This window comes from Lynx canadensis, chromosome D3 (assembly GCF_007474595.2).
Source record: "Lynx canadensis isolate LIC74 chromosome D3, mLynCan4.pri.v2, whole genome shotgun sequence".
NCBI lineage: Eukaryota > Metazoa > Chordata > Mammalia > Carnivora > Felidae > Lynx > Lynx canadensis.
Window position 1 is genome coordinate 81,406,740 of NC_044314.2, and position 10,996 is coordinate 81,417,735.

The window sequence follows — 10,996 nt, forward strand, 5'->3', positions numbered from 1 at the left end:
CCCGAGCCGAAATCAGGAGTCAACGCCTAACCGACGGAGCCACCCAGGCGCCTCCATAGTTTACTCCTTTAAGACTCAGTTTCCACATCTGTGAAATGGGTTGAGACGTGAAGGGAGTCAAACTTGCTGAACACGTTTAGGCAGGGATTAAGTGAAACGATGTTTGTAAGGAACTGGGGACATATGAAATGCCCAATTAAATAACTAATAAGGAGTGATTAGGCTTATTACCACCGCCTCCTGGCCCTCCGTCACACTGTCACCTCCCGCTGTCTTCTCCATTCAGGGGAGACTCCCATCTGTCCTCTGACTTGGCTTCTCTCTCTTTCTTTTGCCTCCCAGCTGACCTCTTGGAAATCCTACTGGCTTTACCTTAAAAATATATCCAGGACCTTCCCACTGTCCTTCCATGGTGGTCTCCCTTGGATTATTTCCTAAATCTGAGGTCGAAAAAACTTACCCCCGCCGGTGAAATCTGGCCTTCGGTGCTGCTTTTTTTTGGGGGGGAGCGGGGGGCGGTGTGCTGTGAACTCAGATTGGTTTTTCCATGTTTCAAGGGTTGGGGAAAAAAGCGAAAGAAAAATTACATTTCGTGACCCATGGCAATTATACGAAACCCCACTTTCTGTGTCCGTAAAGTTTTATTGGTACACAAGCACGCCCACATCTGCATACTGAATGCAGCTGATTCTGTGCTGTGCCAGGAGAGCTGAGCGGTTGTGACAGACACCCTATGGCCCGCCGTGGCTGAAATGTTTCCTATCCGGCCCTTTCCAGCAAACATTTGCCAACCCCTGGGGTGGACTTTTCACGGGTCTCCTTATATTCTAGTTTTCCTCCCTCCTGTCCGGTCCCAACACAGCTTTCTGAGGGATCCTTGTAATACATTCAGTTTCCTGCTGATAGACCTTTCGTGGAGCTCCCTGAACCCCTCAGAGTAAAAGCCAAGGTCCTCCTAATGGCCAAGAAGGCCCTACATAACCCATCTCCTTCCATTCCCCTTTACTTTGCTCCAGCTGCACTGACTTCTGGCCATGCTCTTTGAACATGACCAAAACACTTCTGCCCCAGGCCCTTTGCACTGGCTATTTCCTGGAAGGCTCTTTCCCCAGATAACCACAGACCCCACTCCCTTCACCTCCTTCAAATCTCTGCTCCCATCTCACCGTCTCAATGAGACCTCTTCCAATGCTCATTTCATTTCGTCCCCTGATCCCCGTTTTTGGCCCTGCTGACCCCTCTTACCATGCTCTGGTTTTCTTTTTCTTTCCTATTGCACTTACCGCCTGCTTAGGAACTAATTTACTAATCCTTTTTTTTTCTTTCTTTTTACCATTTATTGACTGTCTCCTTCCATTAAAAAGTGAGGGCCTCTGAAGGCTGATATTTTTGTTCAGATTTGTTCACTCCTGTATCCCAGATCGCAGATAGGCTGGCTTCACGAAAGCACAGCACTGCCCTTGCGTAGGTTCCCCGGGCTCAGAAGGGCTCCTGCTGAGAAGGATCCTGCACTTGGTTTAACGCTCTGTTGCCATCATTTTGCAGTTTTTAATACCTTTCGAAAACATTTTTTTAATGTTTCTTTATTTTTTGAGACAGAGCGTGAGCAGGGGAGGGGCAGAGAGAGAGGGAGACCCAGAATCCGAAGCAGGCTCCAGGCTCCGAGCTGTCAGCCCAGAGCCTGACGTGGGGCTCGAGCTCACAAACCGTGAGATCATGACCTGAGCCGAAGTCGGTCGCTCAGCCGATGGAGCCCCCCGGGGACCGCCTGAAGTTCTTAATATTTTTTGAATACGGAGTCTCAGGTTTTTGTTTTGCACCAGGCCATGCCGATTATGTGGCCGACCCTGCCAATGGAAGGATCCTGGGTTCACAGGACGCCCCCTGCGAATATCTCTCGAAGGCAGGCAGGCCGGACGGCATGGTGCATGTCACGATTTCGCTGCATGAGTTTTCCTTGTTTCTCCACCCCGTGCCTCCCTCACTCCTGCCTTTTGAAGGCGTGTGTATTGATGCAAACGGACAAGGAGAGGAGTCCGTCCCCGATCGGGGAGCCAGGGAGAAGATCACCTGCCACACGGAGAAGACGCAATCACCCCAGCAACCGTCCCCCCCCCCCCCCACCCCCGCCCGCAGCTTGGAGCCTTCACTTAATGTAATTGAGTGTGAAGGCCGGCTGGAGACACAGGCGCCCCCGCCGCCCCCTCTCCATAATATAGACACTATTGGTTGCTAATTGGCGCCAGTGGGCTGGTGCTAATTGTCCTAATGCACTCGGCTTGATGGAGGGACAAGGCTGGCCAGGCCGGGGGTGGGAGGGGGGGGCTCCTTGGGAGATGGTGGGGGTGGGGGGCACCCAGAGGCAGCAGACGCTGCTACCGGGCTCATAAAAGTTGGAAACGGGCTTTAATTCTGCATCAAATATTTAAGCGGGTTTGGGGTGGGTATTGATGGGGAAGGCGGACCTTGGAGCTTTGCTTGCGGTAACCCACAGAGGCCCCGGTGGGGGACGGGGTGGGGGGGTAGGCCCCCTGCCATCCTCATCGATGGGTTATCCAGACGGCTGTGTCCCTAGCACTGTCTAATTAATTGTGTGAATTTCTAATGACCCTTTTAGCCCCCCCTGCACCCTCCCTTCTGCCCTCATTCGGGCTGCTCCCTCTTGTTTCTAGCCGATGCCGAACAGTGGGCTTCAGGGATGTGACTCAGTGCCATCCACGGAGGGAGGCAGCATTGGACAGAGGGAAATGCAAAGGAATCTGACTCAGCCTCGCTCTCACTGTGTGGTCTCCGCAAACTCACTCACCTCTCTGGGCCTCAGTTTCCCTAGCAAATGACTATCAGGCTGCTGAGTGTTAATACCGCACGTCCTCTCTGATGGACGCCCCAATCTCTTAGGGAGTGTAGGAACGTACATGTATACACACACAGATACATACACACGTATATTTATATACATGTATATTTCCATTTGTTTAAATATTTATTTACTTTGAGAAAGAGACATAGACATCAACGGAGGGGCAGAGAGAGAGAGAGAGAGGGAGAGAGAGCGAGAGAATCCCAAACAGACTCCACACTGTCAGCACAGAGCCCAGCTCGGAGCTCAGACTCCCAAATTGCGAGATCATGACCTGAGCCGAAAACAAGAGTCAGATGCTTAACCAACTGAGCCACCCAGGTGCCCCCATATATGTGTGTGTGTGTGTGTGTGTGTGTGTGTGTGTGTGTGTATGTCTGTGTATATACACACATATATGTTTTTTAAAAAATTGCAGCTAAGTCTGTTTTAGCATGTAGTGGGGGAAATAAATTCATATTACGTATTATTCTACACACGCAGTACGTAACTAATAATTACCCAGAGATGTGGCGTGCCAGTAAATGTTTAACAATCAGTTCTGCGTGGGAACAGAAGCTCTGATCTGGAGCCTTTGCCAATGTCCATGCTGTAAATATCGCTACCATGGTTGAGTTCAAGCGGCTGACACGTTCCCAAACACAGAGTCGGGAAGAAATGGACCGTCGCATCCTATGATAAAGCATCTCCGTCGCACAGAGACAACGGGAGAACGTGAGGAACCTCGGGAACAGAGATACTAGCAAAATGTGGCAACATAGTTAGGAAAGGATGAATTCTGAGTGTTTATTACCGTTGTCTTTAAAACAGCCTGAGTGCAAGCTAACATAATTTCATTTTTGGGGCACCTGGGGTGGCTCAGTCGGTTGAGCGTCCGACTTCGGCTCAGGTCGCGATCTCGCGGTCCGTGAATTCGAGCCCCGCGTCAGGCTCTGGGCTGACGGCTCAGAGCCTGGAGCCTGCTTCCGATTCTGTGTCTCCCTCTCTCTCTGCCCCTCCCCTGCTCATGCTCTGTCTCTCTCTGTCTCAAAAATAAATAAAAACGTTAAAAAACAAAATTTTAATTTCATTTTTCACCACTGTGTGCACACCAACTGGCTCTCAGGATTGCTGAACGTTTAACGGTGGCTCTCGTGAGCCTTGCGGGCCAGCTCCCGCACACCGCTGTGTGTGTGTGTGTGTGTGGGCGTGTGGCACACTACTCATGAGCCCTACAATGTGTCAGATGGAAGGGCATAGGACAAAGCTGTGTTAAAAAAGGATTCCATTTAAAGGGGCACCTGTGTGCCTCCGTCGGTTAAACATCTGACTCTTGGATTTCGGCTCAGGTCATGCTCTGGCCGTTTCACGGGTTCGAGCCCCGTGTCAGGCTCCGTGCTAACAGTGAGGAGCCTGCTTGGGATTTTCTTTCTCCCCCTCTCTCTCTCAAAATAAATGTAAACTTAAAAAAAGTATTCTACCAAGAATCAACTTCAAGAAAACGATATTAAAGGAACACGGCTCAGGTGAATGACACGTAGGGCCCAAGTCTTGGAGCTGCTATGTCCGTGGCAGTGACCTGACGAGAGAGCACAGGTTCCTCCCCACTGTCTGGGGCAACTTACTAGCGACTGAGCTAGGGTGGGAGTAGTGAGGGTGGCCAGGGTTCGCTGCCCTCTCTCGTTTGCTAGAAGGCACGAAACGGCCACGTCGCGCTCTTTCCTCTGACCACGGACTTCGTTTCTTGTCTCCTTCTTCCTAACGCCGAGGCGCCTCCTCGGATGCCAGTGTCTACACGGCTCTTGAGCCCCCGTTTCTAGCCCTGCCCTCAGCCGCTCAGCCTTTTCTATCCACGCCTTTCCGTGGCCTTGGCTGTGTGGCTGACACTCCTGTAGACCGCTTCGTCCTACCTCCCACGGCCCTTGGGGCCAGAAAGTGATAGGGGGGTGATGCTTGTGAGCCGGAGAATGGGTCAGGACCAGTCTGCACAAGGTGCGGGGAAAATCATGACTGTTTTGCATCCTTCTCTCTCCGGACAAATCATCCCAACGTGCTTTGCCTTAGATTTGCTTCGTGAGGTTGTTATGGCCGATGTTTCATTATAAGAATGGTTTTGTGATTGCAAATTGAAATTCCCGCCCGGAGCGGGGCGGGCAGGTCTCATCCATGTAGGAGGCAGGTCAGCTGGGGGTCGTGGCCACCCGGGAAGTCTATGTCTCCCCGAAAGACGCTGGCAGTTACCCACCAGCCAGCAGGTGCCACAGATGGCCGGAACTCCTCGTAGAAGGTGGAAAAGGCTGCGTCGAACGGAGACTTCCTTAAGCTGAAAATCATGCTAAGAGCCGGACACCACAGGTCCACGGGCTGGGCGTGGCCTCTGAGAATCTTAGGGGGGAAAAAGAAAAGTAAAGGTAGCAATGAAGCTTCCTCAGCAACAGCAATCGCATTTTGGTGTTTAGATTAAGTTGTCTAGGTTTTTGTCCTAGATTTTTTTTTTTAACCTTCCACTGTGCCTTTCAAATTTCTTCATTGTGTTTATTCCTCCTGAGCGCACGGCCTCATATGGCTCCAGCAAAACCTACTGCGGGGTATTGGACAGGGGGCCCCAAGTCCTTAGCTACACCTTCCATCAAGAGGTGGACCATGAGGGGCGCCTGGGCGGCTCAGTCGGCTGAGCGTCTGACTTCGGCTCAGGTCATGGTCTCACGGTCTGTGGGTTCGAGCCCCGCGTCGGGCTCTGGGCGGATGGAGCCTTCAGATCTCTGGTCCTCTGACCAGACAAACATCACGTGAACGTGAAAATTCATTCCTTGTTGGGAATTCACCGTCGTTGACGCTGAGCGACAGGTTCCTTCTTGACTACAGCCATCTGAAAAGGGTTTGCTGGGTTAATCTCTTACACAAACGAGAGTTCAGTGCCTGACCCTGGTGCGCCTCTCCGTCATTAATTCATAAATTCGGGCATATTTTCATTACGTGGCTTTTTTTGTTGTTGTAGTAATCGTAATAAAGAATAACGTGAAACCCAGGCAGCAGCCCGTCTGGGGCATCTGATGCAAATGTAGGTTTACTGAACGTCTGTGTTATAAGGAACCAGGATTTGACCGACATGGCCTGGGACCCAAGTGCCCAGACTAGCCGGGGCCAGGCAGCTCTGGGGGCAAGATCTGCTGCCCAGGAGAGGAAGTGAGCCAGAGAGTAGCCACCACAACAAAGGTACGAAAGAAAAATAAGGCTCTTGCACCCCTCATGAGCAGAAGAGCCGATTTACGAGTCGAGCCTGGAGAGGAAACAATTTTGATCTGGTCCTGGGACGTGTCTACGCAGTCGGTGAGACCGGATTTGCTTATTACTGTTATCCCCACTACGATGACCTGCTATTATTTGAAGGATAGAAATACCATTTACTGAGTATTTTCCCGAAGCCCAGCACAGAATCCAGCCCAGCGCCCTCTCACTTCCTACCCTGAGGAGCCGAAGAGGGAGACTTCATCGCCGCACCCACTTTACAGATGAAGAAACTGAGCCGTAAACTGACTTGCCCACGTGTTGCAGTGAGTTTCCCGAACCCTGGCTGCCGTGGGATGGTGCGGGGGGCAGGAGGCGAGTTCCCTCCTTCCTCATTGCTTTCTCCTATTTTTCTTTTCTTCCCCTGCCTTGCTCCTACGTGGGAGGAAGGATTTGTTAATAGAAAAGAGGCAGAGACTCTTAGCAAAACCACACATGAGAGCTACTCGGTAGGAGGTGGATAATTGGCATAATTTGTAGGGCGGAGGGGGCGGGAAGGTGGGGCTGGGGAGACCGCAGGAGGCAAATCTCAGGGCATCGTCATTGTCCCACTGAAATTCACTGTCTGAAGCCATTCAGTTCAACCTAGACCGCAGGACAGTGAACTTGAAGCACGGGGTCCTGCGTGTCCGTGAAGCCGGCCCTGGCTGGATGCTAGGAATAAGGGGAAGTTGTTAATACCTGGCCTCCAGACTCTCAATCTTGATATTCATCCCCATGTAAGATTTCCCCTCCGGGCGATGCTCTGTACTTTCGAAATGGCCCAGAAACAGGTGCATAACGAAAGGGTTGCTTGTGTGGAGTTGAAGACACGTCCCTCTCGAAGTTAATAAGACTCTTAATAACAGGTAACGTTTATTGAGCGTGTACTCTTTGCCGGGCGTTGGTCTAAGGGTTTTGCAACATAACGCGGGGAGCGTTATTATTAACCCATTTCCAGACGTGGACACTGAGGCACTAAGGAGCTTGACACCCGGCGAGGCGGCTGGTGAGTGGCAGCGCTGTGGTCAAACCACGGCTCCAGAGCCCAGATTTCCCCGCCGGGGTTCCCCGCTCAGCGTTTGTTGAGTGACTGAATGATGGCCTTGACCAGGGCTAGAACCAAAGAAGCTTGGGCGGTGGAGAAAGGCCCAATTCATTGCGCGCGCGGGCCCGGTTATTAATGGAGTGCGGAGGCCAGGCAGCGTTCTCGGCCCTAGGATTCCGGGAGAAGGGTGAGACAATAAGGAGCTTCGATGGGCTGGACATCCTGATTCCCATTGTTCGAGAGCAGACTGTGTGCCAGAAAGGAACAGCATCACCTCCCCATCCCTGACAACCGTACCGGGGCCACAAATAGCAAAAGGAGGAGAGAGGAAGCCGTGAAGCTTTCCTGGGGCTCCGGAGGTTACTCCTGACGGCTGGAGCCTGGGACAGGATTGAGTGGGCGACCCAGATGCCTCCTCGCCCGCCAGGATATCTGGGCGCCTGGGATGGGAGCTGACAGCAGCTGGTGTGACCTCAGCGTGACACGGGCCCCCCCTTCCCCTGGCCTCGGAAGATGCTCAGATTAATCCTTTCTTAACACACCTTCCTGCCGGAGCGTTTCCCACACGGCTCCCTCCGGAGTAACCTATTCTTATCTCACACTGATGGGGGTGACCAGACGGCCCAACCTTTGCTGAGCCTTCGTGCCGTGTCCAGCCCAGGGATTACCTCGCTGAGCCTTTGAAACCAGAAAATAGATTCTGCTGTTCCCGTTTCACAGATCAGGAGGGACTAACCTGTAGAGACCCGCGGCCGATGCTTAGCGAAGGCTGGACTTGAACCCGGGTCCTGACCTCGCTTTAGGGCTCGTGTGCATCACAGCCCCGCCAGGTGGCTCGGGCACAGTGAGGGACTGCTCATCGGCACCTCCTGTGCCGCCTACTCGGGGCTTGGGTGACCACCTGACCTGGTTTGTCCCGGCCCGAGGGGTTTCTGGGGCACACAGCTTTCAGTTCTAAAATTGGGACAGTCCACGGGGCGCCTGGGTGGCTCAGTGAGATGAGCGTCCAGCTCTTGATTTCAGCTCAGGTCACGATCCCAGGGTTGTGGGATTGAGCCCCGTGTTGGGCTTTACGCTGAGCGTGGAGCTTGCTTAAGACTCCCTCTCTCTCCCTCTCTCTCTCTCTCTCTCTCTCTCTCTCCCTGTGCCTCCGCTTGCTCACGCAGGCTCTTTGTCTCTCAAAATAAAATAAAATAGGGACAGTCCTGAGCCAACTGGGTCAGCTGTTCAGTCAACTCCTTCTGGTCTGCCTCCCTCCATGATGCAAGCGATTCTAGTCTAGCTCCTGGCTCTCCACCCCCATATAAAGCTCTCCCCACCTTGTACCTTCACCATGAAGCCCCGAGCAGGAACTCTGGCCCATCCCTCCCACCAGGTATCCCAGCCCTAAGGGTCAGAGCTTTAACTGATGCACACAGTGAGGGAAGACAAAGCCTGTGTTGTGTGTGTGTGGGGGGGGGGGGGGATTATTTTGAGAAGGTGAAAACATACCATTTTATTTCAAGACCCTGAAGTCATGCTTGGGTCCAAATAAATTGTGGGAAGAGTTTATTTGCGGGTCGGCGCTTGACTCTTGCCATGGAGATCCACGCCGATATAACTGATTGAAAACGCTAAGTATTGGGGCACCTGGGTGGCTCAGTGGGTTAAGCATCCGACCTCAGCTCAGGTCACGATCTCGCGGTTGGTGGGTTCGAGCCCCACGTCGGGCTCTGTGCTGACAGCTCAGAGCCCGGAGCCTGCTTGCGAATCTGTGTCTCTCTCTCTTCCCCTTCCCTGTTCACGCACTGTCTCTCTCTCTTTCTCTCAAATATAAATAAACGTTAAAAAAAATTTTTTTAAAAAGACAATGCTAATTATTAATCCATATTAGCCCATCGAAATATAATTTGACATCATCATTAAAAACGAGTCACGTGTGCATATACAGATCTTTACTTGGAGGTCACAGCAACGGTCGAAGTGAATACCTGAAACCTGCCGTTCATGGTGATCCTTCTCTCCAGGCAGAGTAACGAAGGACAGCTACGGAATCCACAAAGGACGGGAAAGGTGGCCGGCCAGGACAAAGACGCAGCGGACCTGTCACTGAGAGCTGGGGTGTGGCCCTCTTGTCGCGGCAAAGGTAGGCAAGCCCAGATTGCTAATCGCTTTGCTTATTTAATTTCCCGAACCAACAGGATCCTTTCCATCTGCAAAATCTTGCCAGCCGTTGCATTTCATTGTGCCGAGCAGAACGTAAAGAATTTCTCAAAGAATTGTAACATCAAGGGTCTCCAAAATTATCATGTTTTCCAGAAGAAACGTTTTCTGTAATACGTTCCGAATCACTGATTTTTTTTTTTTTTAATCTTTTTCTCCCCGAACTCATGGGTTGCACGTATTTCTTCTTTTGGTCCTTTCGTCCTTGAGAGTCTGTGCGTAACCCTTGGGTGTCCACCTCAGGAACAGCTTCGCCGGATTCTCAGATGGCCTTCTCCACGCTCCCCCCACCCCGCCCTGCCGCCCCACAAAGGGATCCCAAACCTTCGCCTTAAAGACCCGGGACCTTTCAGCCTTTTGTCTCCTATTTCCTCCACTAGAAACGTCTGTCCCATCTTCTTTGCCTTAGAAAATTTCCACTTACTCTTTGAGGCCCTCGCTCAGTTTGGGTCAACCAGCACACTCCAGGCTCTGGCTGGGGGTGGGGAATGTGACGGTACAAATAACAGACACGGTCACAATCGTTTGATCAAGCAGGTGTAATTGCCATCGGCCGTTTCAGGCGGGAGCTTCAGAGAGGTTAAGTCACTTAGTTTGAACACACTTGGCCAGAAAGTGCCAGGGCTAAGACTGAGTTCAACGTGAATGATGAGCTTCTTTGACTTTCTCTCTTTATGGCACCCAGGGCCACCTTATGAACATGCTAACCACTCCGTAAGTATTTATGGACGGTCTATCATTCCTATTTCGGAGAGGGGGTCTGGAAGAAGAGAAAGGGGGATAATATTTATTGTGTATTGACTGAAGCTGTGTGAGTGGCTCACACTTCTCGCTTCAACCTCTCAAGAAACCAACGAGGCGTTGACTGTCCGGATCTACCAAAGGGAGAAATGTGAGGGTCAGAGAGGTGAAGCTACCTGCCCAAGATCACACAGCTGTTCCACGGCAGCTCGGGGATAGCAACGACCGGGCCCTTCCGCCTGTCACGCTGCTGGAGTTTCCTTGATTCTGCGGGATGAATTGAAGCCTGACAATGATGCTCTGTTCTTGGCTATCTCGGAGCTGGGAGGAGCCAGAGAAAATAGAGCATCTCTTTGTTTGACCTCAAAGGCAAATAACGTGGGGTTTCCAAATTTGGGTCAATAAAGGCAAATTCGCTATGGCCGCTTTAGAGGTCAGGTGGTTTGTCTGGGCGGGGGGTGCGGCGGGCGTGAACCCCCCCCCCCCAGGATGGTTAAGAAGGAGCCCAATTACTGCCCTATGGTGGCTTCCCGCTAATTGGAAAGGCCAACAGGCACCGAGAGGAAACAAGCAAAGGAGTATTACAAATTCATTACAGACACTAACTGCTTCCATTTGTGCCCGTGGCCGAGGGCTCAGTCGACAAGTGAAGTGCGTAATTCCTTTGTGCGGCCCCGGCCAGGCCACACCTTGGGGGAGCAGAGAGGCGAACTGCCGAAGAGTAAGGATCCTGTCTGAGAAGGTGGTGGCGGGATCGGTGCTGGGAGTCCTGGCCTGCCTGCCTTTGAGGCCAGCGTGTCTTACCTGGAATCCCTGCTACCCCCGCAGGCCAGGTTTTGTGCCCCACGATGCTCCCTTGTTATTAGGGCGGGGCCCCAGGCACCCTGATTGGTCCAGTG